Source organism: Drosophila nasuta, unplaced genomic scaffold, assembly GCF_023558535.2.
Source record: "Drosophila nasuta strain 15112-1781.00 unplaced genomic scaffold, ASM2355853v1 ctg18_pilon, whole genome shotgun sequence".
Classification (NCBI taxonomy): Eukaryota; Metazoa; Arthropoda; class Insecta; order Diptera; family Drosophilidae; genus Drosophila; species Drosophila nasuta.
The window spans coordinates 269,572-284,135 of NW_026869412.1; positions in this window are offsets into that span (position 1 = coordinate 269,572).

Here is a 14,564-nt window from a genome sequence, read left to right on the forward strand (position 1 = left end):
TGTGTACTTTTCGTTTATTCATTTTAGTTACAAAATCTTTGAATTTTTATAGTTGAAAATTGAAAAATAAGAAAAATTTGTTTGTCTTTAAAAATTGCGTATGTGAAACTTAATTTAAACACAAAAAAAAAATTACTATTTAGATGAATACTGCAAAAATGTACACATATGTATTTATATCTATTTGAATGCATTACAAACTTAATTATGACATTATTTAGTTTCGATAATATTGTATTTCCATTTCCATTTTTTGCCCGCTTTCGAATGTACACATACATTTGAATGTATATAGGTATGTACATATTTATGAGATACATTTCTTGCGGTCGCCAGCATCGATTGTATCTGGTATATAATGAAGAGGCGGGGATTCCAGATTGGGAGGTGTGAGTGATGGATGTCTGAGCTTGGGTCGTGTGCTGATGTTGGTATGGTGAGGGTAGAGGTGAAGTGGCGGTGAAGGAGCAGTGGAGGGGGTTTGCCAACAAGTGTCGAGGCATACACAAAATGTTCTTGCCAGTCCAGAGACCTTTCTCACTCTCTCGCTCTATATCTTTCATTTGCTCGCTCTTTCGCATCCCTTGTCAATGCCAACGCCGCGTCTTAGTTCCGGTTCAACGGACTTTTTTTGTACTTTATGTTTTTGTTGGGCAATTTACCAAAAAAGTGGCAACGCTTGGACGCTCCCCTTCCCCACACTGTCTTACGCCATTTCCCCCACCCCTTTCTCACACTCACTCTCTCTATCTCTTTTGCTGTCCCTTTTAAGCACTGGTGTTCATTGTATTATTCTTCATTCTTTCGTCGTCGTCTATTTGGATTTTCATTGTTGCACTTCGCGTTTTCTTGTCTTTTCTTTCGCGCTGCAAAATAAATAAATTATAAATGTGTTCAAGTGTGTGTGTGTGTTTGTATTTATTTACTTCAACAATGTTTGAATAATCGCGCCACACACACAAACATATACATACATATATGTATTTAAATACACCTAACAGCTCTCTCTATCTCTATCTCTTTCTCTCTCTTTCTTTCTGCCTATCTCCCCATCTATATTTCTTTCCCGCTGTGTGAAATGCGGCTAAAGAAAGGCGCAAAACGAAAGACAAGTAGAAAATCCATATGAAAAACCAATTTTCTTTTTATGGTTTGATTTCTACATATACATATGCTCATGATTCAGACTTTGCAACAACTGTGGGAACCACATGTCGATTATTCGATAGCCAAAGGGGGAGAGGGAGATGTTCGGTTGGTTCCCTTGACCCTAACTAGGGGGTGCAAAGCAGTGTAAAGTGTATAGAGAAATTTTTATGAGTAAGCTGTACTCCCTATTTACTCTCACTCTCTTTCAATCTTGTAGTGCTTTATAAATTATTGAGTTAATATGATATACGGGTCTCAGCTAAGCTAAACAAGTTAGAAAGCTACAGTCGAGTGTGCTGGACTGTGAGATACCCGCTACCCATTTTGAATAAAAGCAAAATATTGCGGAATTTTTTCAAAATATAATATACCAAAAAAATACAAATATACCAAACGGTATATTTGATATATCGATATGGTACCACATTTAAAATATACCATAGACGGCACAATATACCAGATTGTCAGCCAAAGCAACTGAGACCCCTAGTAAGTATCCGTTTTTGCCCATATTTTTTCTTTAATAACTTCCACAATTTTTATCTGATCGCAATCAAATTCTCAGAAATCATAACTACTATAGTTATTATTGTATACACCAAAGTTTAAAATTACGCTATAGCTCTATCTCGTATAGTCTCTGAGATCCAGTGTTTCATACGGACGGACGGACAGACACACAGACGGACATGGCTAGATCGTCTCGGCTGCTGACGCTGATCAAGAATATATATACTTTATAGGGTCGGAGATGCCTCGTTCTATCTGTTACATACATTTCCTGCCGGCACAAAGTTATAATACCCCAGGTATAATAATGTAATTTTTAGTAAACAAAATTTTTTAGTAAAAACTCTTGATTGTTATGATAACAAACTAATGAGCACAGGTATTCTCCCACTTGAGTATTGCATTTTTAATATTCTTATTGCAAGTTTGCAAAGGCAATATTCAAATTAGTTTCCACCGTTTTGAATTATTTGCATATGAAAAAAATTATATGTACATACATACATATGTATGTGCATATCTGAAAACGTTTTATTTACAGGCCAAAATCTTCAACAACGATTCGACTTAAGGTTGCAATTGTCATCACAGGTATCTGACTTCATGCATATGTACATACATATGTATATATGAAATATGCATGTAAATTCATATTTGATGAATCACGCCAAACAGCAACAGCAATAATAATAACACCAGCAAAAACAGCAACAAAAAAAAGCAAGTCAGAAAACTGCAATTAACTGTGTGCTGCGCTCAGATATCGCCACAAAATTAAATAATATAAAATAAAATATATGTATATAAAAAAAATACGAATATTCATAATATTGAATATGGACAAAATATTAATTCGAAGAGGAATAAAGGGCGTCCATGTTATGACGTAGAGAAAATGGATTGTTCATATAGTCATACATACGCATATCTAAATGTTGTCCTGGTCCTTACAGCCGAAAAATATATAATATTTTGTTTTCATAAATCATTGAAGGGAAACTTTAATGATCGAAAACTGAATTTTTCTCTTTAGGTGCCCTTTGTTTACCGGGTATAAATAACGCGTGTCTTGTCAACGAAAATAAATTTACAGACATACATATACATATGTACATATACAAATGAACTTGTGTATGTATATATGTGTCGTATTTTTATATACATATATATGTATGTATGTACATACATACATGACATAAAAAGAGTTCAAAATAAGTAAGCAAAAACAGTGACAACGAAAACTTCTAAAAACAAAAAACAATAATCGATCAAAAAACCGTACAGCCTGAAGACTATAAATAGATATGTATATGTATATGTATATGTATGTATGTACGTATGCAGATATTAATATACCGATATTTGTCGAACCTTTGGCAACTTTTCGCCTTGGCTTTCGATCTCCATCTTGCGTTTCGAAATTTGTGGGTGGCAAGAGGAAAAGAATCGCAGAAAATGGCGACAATTCGTTTCGATTTGTGATTTTCGCAACAACTGTACTTTCAATATTTGAAATCTCTGCTGTTGGCTGACCTCACTTCGCCTTCCCAATTGCTTTTCGTGTCATGCCATGCCCGTGACTGGATGACTTTTCATGCCAGACAGTGTCCGCTAACGTGACTGCTGCTTAGCGCAACGCGTATTCACGTATAAATGACCAGTTCCTGCTAGAAGTCTGGTCCTAGACTCGGGATTTTTTTCCTACGCGTCTTTTATAAAACAATCAGAGGTAAGTTGTTAATATTTTTAAACTACTATTCTAATCTGATTTAAATTAAGAAATATATTTGTATTTATATTTACAGTTTTGAGGACTACGAAAGCTGTGTGGGATGATATAAATAGATACTACAAGGCATTGTCCAGGGCGAAGAATACAGAAAAATGGCGAAATAAATACATTTTTTTTTTCAGTTATAAGCTTATTTAGTTATAAGTAAAACTGTTTAGATAATAAATAAATTTAAGTACTCATTGTATTAGTTTTAATAAATTTAATTAGAATTAAAATAAACATTTTATTTACTGCATATATTTTTATTTTGCATATTCCGAACTACGCACTAGAATCTAAGCACAGATTTTCTGCATGACCTGGACACCAGACTGTCTGGTAGACACGTCAAGTACAAATTCCCCCCAGCGCAGCCGAGGGAAATTTAAATTTCCCTTTGGCTGACTTGATACTTGACATACTTGAGTCTTGTAGAAAATCAGTTCCGCGTGTACGGCAAAGCGAAGGGGAAAAGTCTATTCTCGTCTTGTGTCTACACATGACCTGACTGAAAGACAACTTGTATGTTGTCTGCTACCAAAACACAATTGGGGAGTTCCTGTGTCTACACATGACGTGACTGGTGGACAACCGCTATGTTGTCTGCTACTAAAACACAATTGGGTGCCCGCGGACACCCTTTCCCTACCCCCTCAACAACCATCACCTCAACCGCTCTTCTCACATTCTTTCTCGCTCGCCTCTTTCGATGTTTCGTTCTCTTTTTATCCAGCATGCTGCTAATTTAAAAACATGAATTGGCAAAAAGAAGAGGAACGAGAAAAAGCTAAAAAAAAAACAAGTAAGAAAGGTGCAGTCGAGTGTACTCGACTGTTAGATATCCCTACCCATTTTGAATAAAATAAATATATTTTGCGGTATTTTTCTCAAAATATACAGAATATACTGCAAAAATTCTAAAAAAAAAATATATATACCAAATGGTTTATTTGGTATATCGATATAGTACCGCATTCAAAATATACCATAGACGGCAGTACATACCAGATTGGCAGCCAAAGCAACTGAGACCCCTAGTAAGTAGGCGTTTTTGCCCATACAAAACTATTTCTTTAATAACTTAAACAATTTTTATCTGATCGCAACCAAATTTTCAGGAATCATAACTACTATACTAATTATTGTAAATACGCAACTCTAGCTTTAAAATTATGATGTTATTCGATTTATTTTATTTGCGGGGGCGGAAGGGTGCGTGGCAAAAAATTTGAAACAAACTTAATCTGCGTGCAAACATATATGTTTGTTATAACAAATGCTGTCGAAAAATTATAGCTCTATCTCTTATAGTCTCTGAGATCCAGTGCTCATACGGACTGACGGACAGACACACAGACGGACAGACGGAGATGGCTAGATCGTCTCGGCTGTTGACACTGATCAAGAATATATATGTATACTTTATAGGGTCGGAGATGTCTCGTTCTACCTGTTACATACAATTCCTGCAAGTACAAAGTTATATAACCCTTCTACCCTATGGGTAGCGGGTGTAAAAAGAACGACAAAAACACCAAATATGTACTATATGTGAAAACGAACAATGTTTGCTGTGTTGGGTGCGCCGGAGCCGGAGCCGGCGTCTCTGCCAGCGTTCATCTGTTGTGGAATTTTCTGCTGTTGCTAATCTCGTCGCAGTCGCCTTCTGCTGCTGCTGGGTAGCCAGCACACACACACAAACACACACACACACATTAATGAAGCAAGTACATATGTTCATGTGCGAATACATTTGTATATGTGTGCTCACACTTACAAGGGCAGCCACCCACTCAGCAGCTCTCATTTTGCCCAATAGATGGCGGTAGCAGTCAACGATCAAATTTCTAGCACAAGTATCATGCATGTGCGTGATTAGAGCTTTAAACACACACACACATGCACACACATTACGCATGCACTGACAATTGCACAATAGCAAGCTTATACATATGTATGTAACTGTGCTTTTGACTTCCAATATGCGGAAGCTTCGACATCGTGGAGTTTGTTGTTGTTATAATTATTGCCTATAGCTGCATGGGAAAATTTTGCGGCTGGCACCAACGCAGCCAACAGCAGAAGTAGCACTTGAAAATTTTCGCCGACGCTTATGGCGACGTCATGTTGTAAATCTAAGCGAGCATCGGCAATGCGACTTTTTATGTGTGTTGTGTGTGACTAAGTGTGCATGTGCTGACACACACAAACACACATGTTTGAATGCATTTACAATTGAGCTCAAGTCAATGCCAACGCCAGCGCAAGCAGCAACAACAACACTATCGTCATCGGCATCGGCAGCACTGCAGACAGCTCGACTGTGGCTGGTGCTGTAATCAATTCGCCGGTCAGCCAGACACACGAATGCGCTGCGCCTCAAGGTCGTCGGCATTTGTTAGGATTACGACGAAAATGTCACATGAAGCGACACCAAAGCTTTTTCTAGGCTTATCAAAACTTTAGGTACAAGCTTTTTGTTCATTGTCTGTCGTATAAAGCTTATCACATTATCGATATGCAGTTTGATTGTGTGTGTGTGTGTGTGTGTAGCGCACACTGATAACGATACAAATAAACGAGAAGCAAGATACCGATGACGATGACAATGACGTTGTCAAAGGAGAGCGGCAAGCAAAGCGGTGGAGAGCGTCGCTAAAATTCATAACGGGTTTGCGCTGTTTAGGCAACAAAACAACATCGACACAATGTGAAATACGAAAAGGAAAATGAAGTCAGAACACGAAACGCACAAGTAAAGTAGCGTGCAATGAAGCAAAGCAAAAGAAACATAGCGAAACGAAATGAAATGAAAAGAAAAGAAGTGAAGAGATGGAAATATTAAACAAAAACGAGTTAAAATTACACCAACCTCACGCACACTGGCATGCAAAAGTGAAATAGAATGCGGGAGTATGAGTGAGGGAGCGAGAAATAGAGAGAGAGAGAGAGAGAGTGAGTAGGAGCAAACGAACGAACGCACTTGCAATCACTCACGTTACCCGTCAGACAGCCATCACCCGCAGCAGCCAGCCACCCACAAGGCCCCGAGCCAGCAGCAGCAGCAGCGTCGTCGGCAACGACTCGTGCTCTGTCGCAGTTGCTGCGTCGGCAGCGCTGCAGCGTCGTCATCATCTTCGTTTTGCGAATGAAGATATCAATCACCAAAAATCATTGTCCAGCAAAGAGTGAAAGAGAGAGAGAGAGAGAGGAAGAAAAGCGGGTGGTTCTTAAAGTGTAGCTATTAAGGTTAGAATATTGTAAATAACTAAATACGTGCATACATGTGTATGTATGTATGTACATACATACATATGTACATACCTATGAATGTATGTATGAATATGTTTACATACATATGTATGTATATATGTATGTCGTTGTCAAATTTTTGTAAATATTCAGAAATGTTGTCAAGCACATAAGCGTTTTTAACTACACATGTACATATTTACACATGCATATGTATGTACATATGTATGTATGTATAACTTCATATGTATGTATGTATGCGTGCTATATTTTTCGCTGCTACGCTCTGCTCTCCTCTCCTCTCTAGCTTCATCGCTGTCTCTGTCGCTCGTTAGCAGCCCAGTACAATGGGCGGCCTTGCGCAACGCGCTCGCTTACTCATGCTGCCGCTTTGCCGCTGCCTGCTCTTTAATCTCGAGAGTCAACAGAGCCCAAAGACTCGCAGTCGATGTGGCAGGCCCCGTTTCGATGCGGCAGCGGCAGCAGCGGGCACAACAAGTTTTTCAGCAGAGGCGCCGACGGCGATGGCGGTGACATCGACACACACACAAACACACGGTCATACCAGTACATAATATAACACCAAAATCCCCTAACAGCAAACAGCAATTACATCAAAAATATTAAGAAATTCGTTTAATCACAAAAATGCCTTTTCTATACTGCATGTAAAAAGTAACAACACAACTTTACACAACTGGCTTATCTCTCGCTAGCGCGCTCTCTCTCGCTCTTGCTATCTCTCTCTCTCTGCCAGCATGTTTCGACTTTGCCAAGGTCCCCCTCCCACCAATTGCCCTTTCCACCATCATAAAACATTTCTTATTTCTTTCGCACGCTACGTTGTTTCTGCGGCCACTGTGGTTGTTGTTGTAGCTGCCTTCTTTTTTCGTTAATTCATTATTGAGGCCAATTGAATTTGTGTGTAGCTGTGTGAGTATATATGTATGTATATGCGTGTGTGTGAGTGTCGGTGTCTGTGGCTCTGTGTGTGTCTAGCTAGCGGCGTGCTTGAGTGAGTGACGAACTGACGGGCCGACAACAACGACGACGACGACGAACGTTCGCCTTGCCTGCTTTTTGCTTGGCGCGGGTCGGCTGACGAGAGCCTGGCAAGAGACTATGCAACACGTTTAAATATGCGCATCGACGGCTGCCGACGGCAAACGAGCGAACGAACGAACGACACAAAAAAACAACAACAGAAGCAATGAAGAAAAAAACACACACAGCTACACACAACAACAACAAATACAAATACACATACACATACATACACGCATAGCCCAAAATGATGGAGCGCGTTGCGTGGCAGCAGCAGCAGCGACTGCGACAGCGACGCTTTCATGCTTTCTGTATTGGTGAGTAAGCCAATCTGTGTGCACGAGTAAATTGAAAGAAGAAGCAGCGGCAGTAGCAGCTGATGCAGTCGCTGCTATTCGTGTCGGTACGAAGTTTGATGACGACAACAATTCGACTATAGCAAAGTCTAACTGTATGCAAGTGCCTACGTATTGGTGTGTGTGTGTGTTTTAACATCGTCGTCAACGCTCGGTTGCTTCGACCCCACCCACTCAGACTCACACACATACACATGCACACACATAGAGCGCCCGCTAAACGTTTTGCGCGTTGTTCGCTGGTATTTGGTTTTTTTCGTGTCTTCGTGATTCTCTTTATGTGTTCTTTTTTCGCGTCTTTTTATCGTTCTTCGATTGTTCTTATTGCTTGTTGTTTGGGTCAAAAGTTCGCTGCGCCGGCTTGCTTGACATTTGACATGCGCTACGTTGCAACAGCAGCAGCAACAGTTGCTTCACTCACCTGTATGAATTTAGAACTTTGCGAGTTATGTACATACATATGTACATACATTTGTATGTACATTTCTGGCTGTAAGCCTAAAAATTTTGGCTGCAACGGACACATACAACACACACCAACACAAATAAGCATTTGTAAGTGGGAGTGACGAAAAATTGGAAACGAGCTACTAACATTTCTAGAAGAAAAAGGCTGATCTCCTGATGGTCAAAAAGGGGGGAATGTAAGGCATACACATGTACATATGTATGTATGTACATACATATGTACATACAGACAGTGCATCACAGCTTATTTCAACCACCACCAACCGACAACTTTAAGTCAGTATACTGGCCAAACTAAAAGAGGTATTAACTTTATTTAAACGCAGGATTTTAGTTTAATGTTTTAACATACAAGGTATTTTTTCATTTATCCTCTAATTTTTTGTATATTATTATTTTTTCTACTTAATCCATCATAATTCATCTGAAATAAGTATAATGCAGAAAATAATTCGTTGTACCTATGTATGTACATATGTACATATGTATGTACTTTTATATATATGCACATACATACATATGTATTTCAAAAATTATTTCTAGCTTCCTTTGAATAAATACTCGGCTTAATCAGTTTTCAGCTTTCTACCATTGATGTTTAAGATACATAGCTTGAATTAGTGAGAATAATCGCTTTATGAGCAACAATGCCAACATGCCCCACATAAAAAAGCGAAGCGCAAGCAACTGTAGAGCTATTGCCAACTCTAAAAAAAAAAAGAACGCTGTCGCAGACGTCATGCGCAGCTAGAAAGAAAGAAGATGCTGATGACACGAAATCCAATAGACGAATGTTCACAACAGCGAAAATATCAATGGTATACTTTGATGCCAGGTGGCAACGCCAGTCATGGCCATCAAAGGACAATAATTGTTTTTGGTTTCTTCTATTTGTAAACAGAATGAGCTTATAAAAATAACAGCAACGAGAGGCGCAAAATAAGAAGAAGAAGAGCAGCAGCTCCACATGTGCTCAAATGTGCGGTTTTTCATGTGTCGGGCAGAGGGGTCAGTTGCACTCTCATGAGAGAGAGAGAGAGAGAGAGAGAGAGAGAGAGACAGAGACAGAGACAGAGCATGTGTGTGTTACTGTGTGCAAGCGAAGGCAAGTGGATATCGAGCAAATAAAGTGTGTTGTGGGTACGTCTTTCTCCGCCGTTTAATCGCGTTTATTTATTTAGATTGCAATTGCAGCAGCTGCAGCAACAACAACCATGTTAAAAACAAAATAAAAATGATAAGAAGAGATGCGAACAGTGATAATGAAGCTGACTTGTTGACAAAAAAAAAAAAACAAACGTGTAACGCTTCTTTACGCCGTTCGTTTAAAGTGCCACGACTTGTGACTTACCACATCACAGCACAACACACCACAGCACATCTCACCACACCCAACTAAGCTCACCTTAATCACGCCACGAATTACTCAGAGGCCCCAATAGATAATTGCGCTTTAATGTGCGAACATTTCGATATCTACATTTTGTAATTTTTATAACCCGTTTTCCGTTTGAGCAAATCCAAAACTTATGTAACATGCCGATGGAGTTATCTTCGTCTCTATAGAGTATATATTCATGGTCAGCATAATTGAAAAATGGTCAGCATAATTTTAAGATCAAATTTATCTTTAATATTGAATACCATGAATTACGAAAATGTACTTTTAGTGACCCTTGTTCCCAATTGGACAAATGAAGATATTATATGTAGATGAGTAACTCCCCCATTTACGAAAGTGCTAAGTGCTAGTTTATCTCTCTTAGTAAAACTCCAGTTACATTTTGAAGTGAGACTTCAGTAGACGTTTAGTTACACTTCATCCTTTGAGATGAGTTTGGTAAAAAAAACCAAAAACTATTACTTATTTTATTAAATGGAACTTACAGCAATTATGAACAGTATTAATCATTTAATTTAAATATTCTGAGAAATTCAAAATACAATACAATAGTTTTGTTTATAATTTTTTTATTTATATATACATACATATTGTATTTAGATATATATTTAATTTAGTATTATTTTTTTCAATTATGTAATTTTTTTCTTCAATTATGTAATAAGATAACTTAAGTTTCGAATATAAGTTGTTTTTTGTTCATTAATTTAAGCTAATTATATTAAGCTAACTACAAAACTATTTTACAATGCCATATAAAAAGTAAGTGAATGTTAAAAAATGCAGATAAGGTAAATTTATATGTCTTAGGAAGCTTTACGAAATATAATTCTAGTTCTAGGACACGAGGAAAAACAGCTGCTGAGCTAAAAAAAAAAGCAGGTGGTTATACTTCGAACCCTAAAATGACAATGAAACCTACAAGATAAAAATCCACAATCGTATTTTCTTAGGGCAAGGAATTCTTAAATTCTTGATCAGCACAATAGCAGGGTTGACTTAAACATGTCCACCTCTCCATCGCAAGTCGCAAACGAAAAGAACCACACATTTTAGGTGTCTTCACTTTTGAAAAAGTTCTAATGAAATTGTCGAAGTTAAAATGCGCGTAAGTTGTTTTAGATCACTAATCCTTACGACTTTAATTTTAATTTAATAATACGAACAAACAAAGTCAATATTGCCATTTTTAATATAACTTTATGTTTTTTTTTTATAATAATTTAACAGATTTCGCAAGTTCATGAGGATTATGATGTTATAAATGAAAGTTTGCAAACGAGTGCAAGTGAGAACGCGATATTCAAATGCCAAATCAAGCGACCGTTGATCGCCGCATTCATACTTACGCACTCGCATATTTATGCGTTCGAAATTTTTGGGGTGTTTTTATTTTTTTGGGTTTGATGATTCGCTATAACGCGATGCGTCCCGATGTTGCGTCGATTTTGCGACAAAGAGAGAGCAAAGAGAGCACATGAATAGATCTATAAGCTATCTACAAATGAATGGCTGAATGGCATACATATATACTTACATACATACAACTATACGTACATTGGTAATCTGAATGTTGTCAGACCATGACTATAGCTTTCTTACTTTTTGGATTGAGTAAAGCAAAATTAAAAATTTGTATTATTGAACACTATGACAATTAAAAATGATTAACTAGTGCCATTAAATAGACATACATATAACATATTTTAAAGAAATGTAAAAAAGATTTTCGACTTGCAAAAGATAATTATGAAAATATGTAATATTGCGTATTTTGTAATGTCAGATCGAATTGTGGACTTATCAAGCAAGCTCAACCATATATGTATGTATGTATTGTACACATATGTACATACATAAATATGTATGTACAATCAACTAACATATTTAATGAGTAATTTGATAGATATTTGTAAATTTCCTTAGTCGGGATCGAGGACCTTTTTTCGAAACTGACAAATTGCGAATTTCAAAAGTGATCTCGAAATTGCGCAACTTTTATAGTAATAATGCAAATAATGAAATTACAAAAATGTGCTCCAAACACAAACAGGAGAGTGGGAGAGCTTTTGTTAGTTGTAAAAGTTGTAGTCTAGAATTGCTTCGTAGAGGGTTCCTCGCACGGCTTGCAGGTGCTTGCTCTTGATTTGTGCTCGGCAAAATTCACGAAACGGCAACACACATGCATACACACACACACACCCCAATTCTCTGAAATATCATAGCCGAAGTATTGGCAGTGTGAAACTAGCAACAACATGGCGAACTACCAATAACTCACACAGCCTTTCCCACCCCCACCACCCTCTCCAAAAGCAAACCAATATTCTCATTAATGGGTGAAGGCGGGCGCACTCTCTCACACACGCACACACACAGACAGAGTACGTGTTTAGCTGTGTTTACATAGCAAAGCGCGCACGAAACGGGGCCTCGCTTTAGCGTTGCGGGCTCTTCGGGCTCGACGACGACCGAAAACGACACTTATCGATGCCTGTGCGTGCTTATGTATATAAATAAATATGTATGTATGTATGTATGGACATGTGTTTGTCTGTATGTCTGATTTATGATTTCTTTTTTTAATATATGTATGTACATATGTATGTATGTATGTACATACATATATGCATAGAAAGTACATACATATGTATGTATCTACATATACATACATATATGTACATATGCATAGAAAGTAAAGTTTGAAAGACCCATAGAGCTGACAAATTAGAATGGTGCTGCCAAGCCAAAAGCTGTTGCTTGGAAAATACATCACACATACATACATACATACATATCAGCAAAAGCTCTGCTCAAAAATAAAATAGAAAAAAACTGATTTCGACTAAGCGGTGTGAGCGCGAGTGAGTGTCAGTGAGAAGGAGAGGATGAGTGAGAGTGAGAGGGGTCAGGTAAGTGCTCCGGCCATAAAACCAAATGTATTTTTATTATTTCTTTGCGCTCGCATTGCTGTTGTAGCTGTTCTTTTTGTTGTTATTTAGGAAATGCACTCAAAGGGCGACCTTTTGTGCTGTGCTGCGCAGCTGACGTCGCAACGCAGCGTTGTCGCTTTAGCTGTTTTGCTTTTACCGTCGTGTTCGTCGCTACACACACACTCATAGACGAAGTGTGTCCGCTCTGTCGACGGCAGCTGTCTTGTCTGCCGCCGCTGCTGCTGCTGCCGCAGCCACTGAGACGTCGACTGAAGCGGGGCCTTTCTTGAGCACACACAGTGCGCGAATAACACGAAAACTTCTTGCATACACACACACACACACACACACACACACACACAGAGCAATGTGTGAGGGAGCGAATGCGATGCGAGAGAGGGAGAGAGATAAAGAGAGAGAGAGAGAGAGAGAGAGAGAGAGAGAGAGAGAGAGAGAGAGAGAGAGAGCGAGAGCGAGAGAGAAAGGGAACGTGGCTAGAGCCAGGGCCTGCGAACGTGCTGCCGCCATGCTGCATGCCCCACAAATTGTCTATTGCCGGGTGGTGAGGGCGAGGGACGATGCCAAAAATAGAGACGCCCCCGCTCGCTGTTTGCTCTGCTGCCACGACTCACACACACACAGCAACGGCACGTTTGACCCACGCTGCAGCCAAGGCAGAGCATAGAGACCCAGAGCCAAAGCCAATGTCCGTTGTCCGACGTCGCCATCAGCTCTAGCTCTATGTGCTCGCATCGCTTCGTACATGGCTTAAGCTTCGCTTCTACAGTGTTAACACACTGATGATTTCGGGGCCAAAGTGCACATGCTTCAATTGGTGTCTTTCAGCTGCAAAAAGAAAGTTGCGATACAGTGAAAACTCCAACAGTTAACACCTCTATAAGTCGGACAGTACTATTGGAGCCTGGTACAGTCTGTGCTTCAAAGAACGAAAGCTAATCTACAAAAGAAAAATTTGTATATGAACGATTTGATGTGTGATTCAATCAATCGACATTTCAAATATTTTGAATTTTGAAATTTAAACATTTTTCTCAATGTTTTATTTTTATTTGCATTTTAATTAGAATATTAAATGGAAGTCTATGGTATAGTTTAGTAGTCATTCGTTGAAAAGAAAATTTTACATTTCACATTTTTTCATTATTGTTTTGTAAGCAATTCTTGACATCAATTTTAATTCAATTCAATGAAGCTTCGCGTGTTAAGAACTTTGTACCAATTTTTCTAAAGTTCTTCAAAATGAAAACAATAACTTACTTATGTATGTATGTATATATGTATATATATATTATATTCTTTTTCCAATATAGTATAAATTGAGTAATTGCGCAAACTTTTCGCATTACAGAATACGAAAGAATTTTATATGTATGTAGCATTGAATTCAACATATCAAGCTGATTTGCTGCTTAGTCATAGAGAAAGTGTTGAACAATGTTCATCAGCAATTGCTCCACTGTAACTGTGCCGTTGTAGAGCAGCTTAGCTAGTCGATAGAAGAAGTGCATAAGGGGGTTGCAAGGTGTGCGCTTGGTGGACAGCAGCAAATTCTACAACAAAAGCAGCAGCAACAACAACAGCAATTCGGCACAATGTTCGGTTGCATGCTCGGCGTCGTGTCTCTGCCCGACGTCATAGTCGCAGACTTGTTGTTG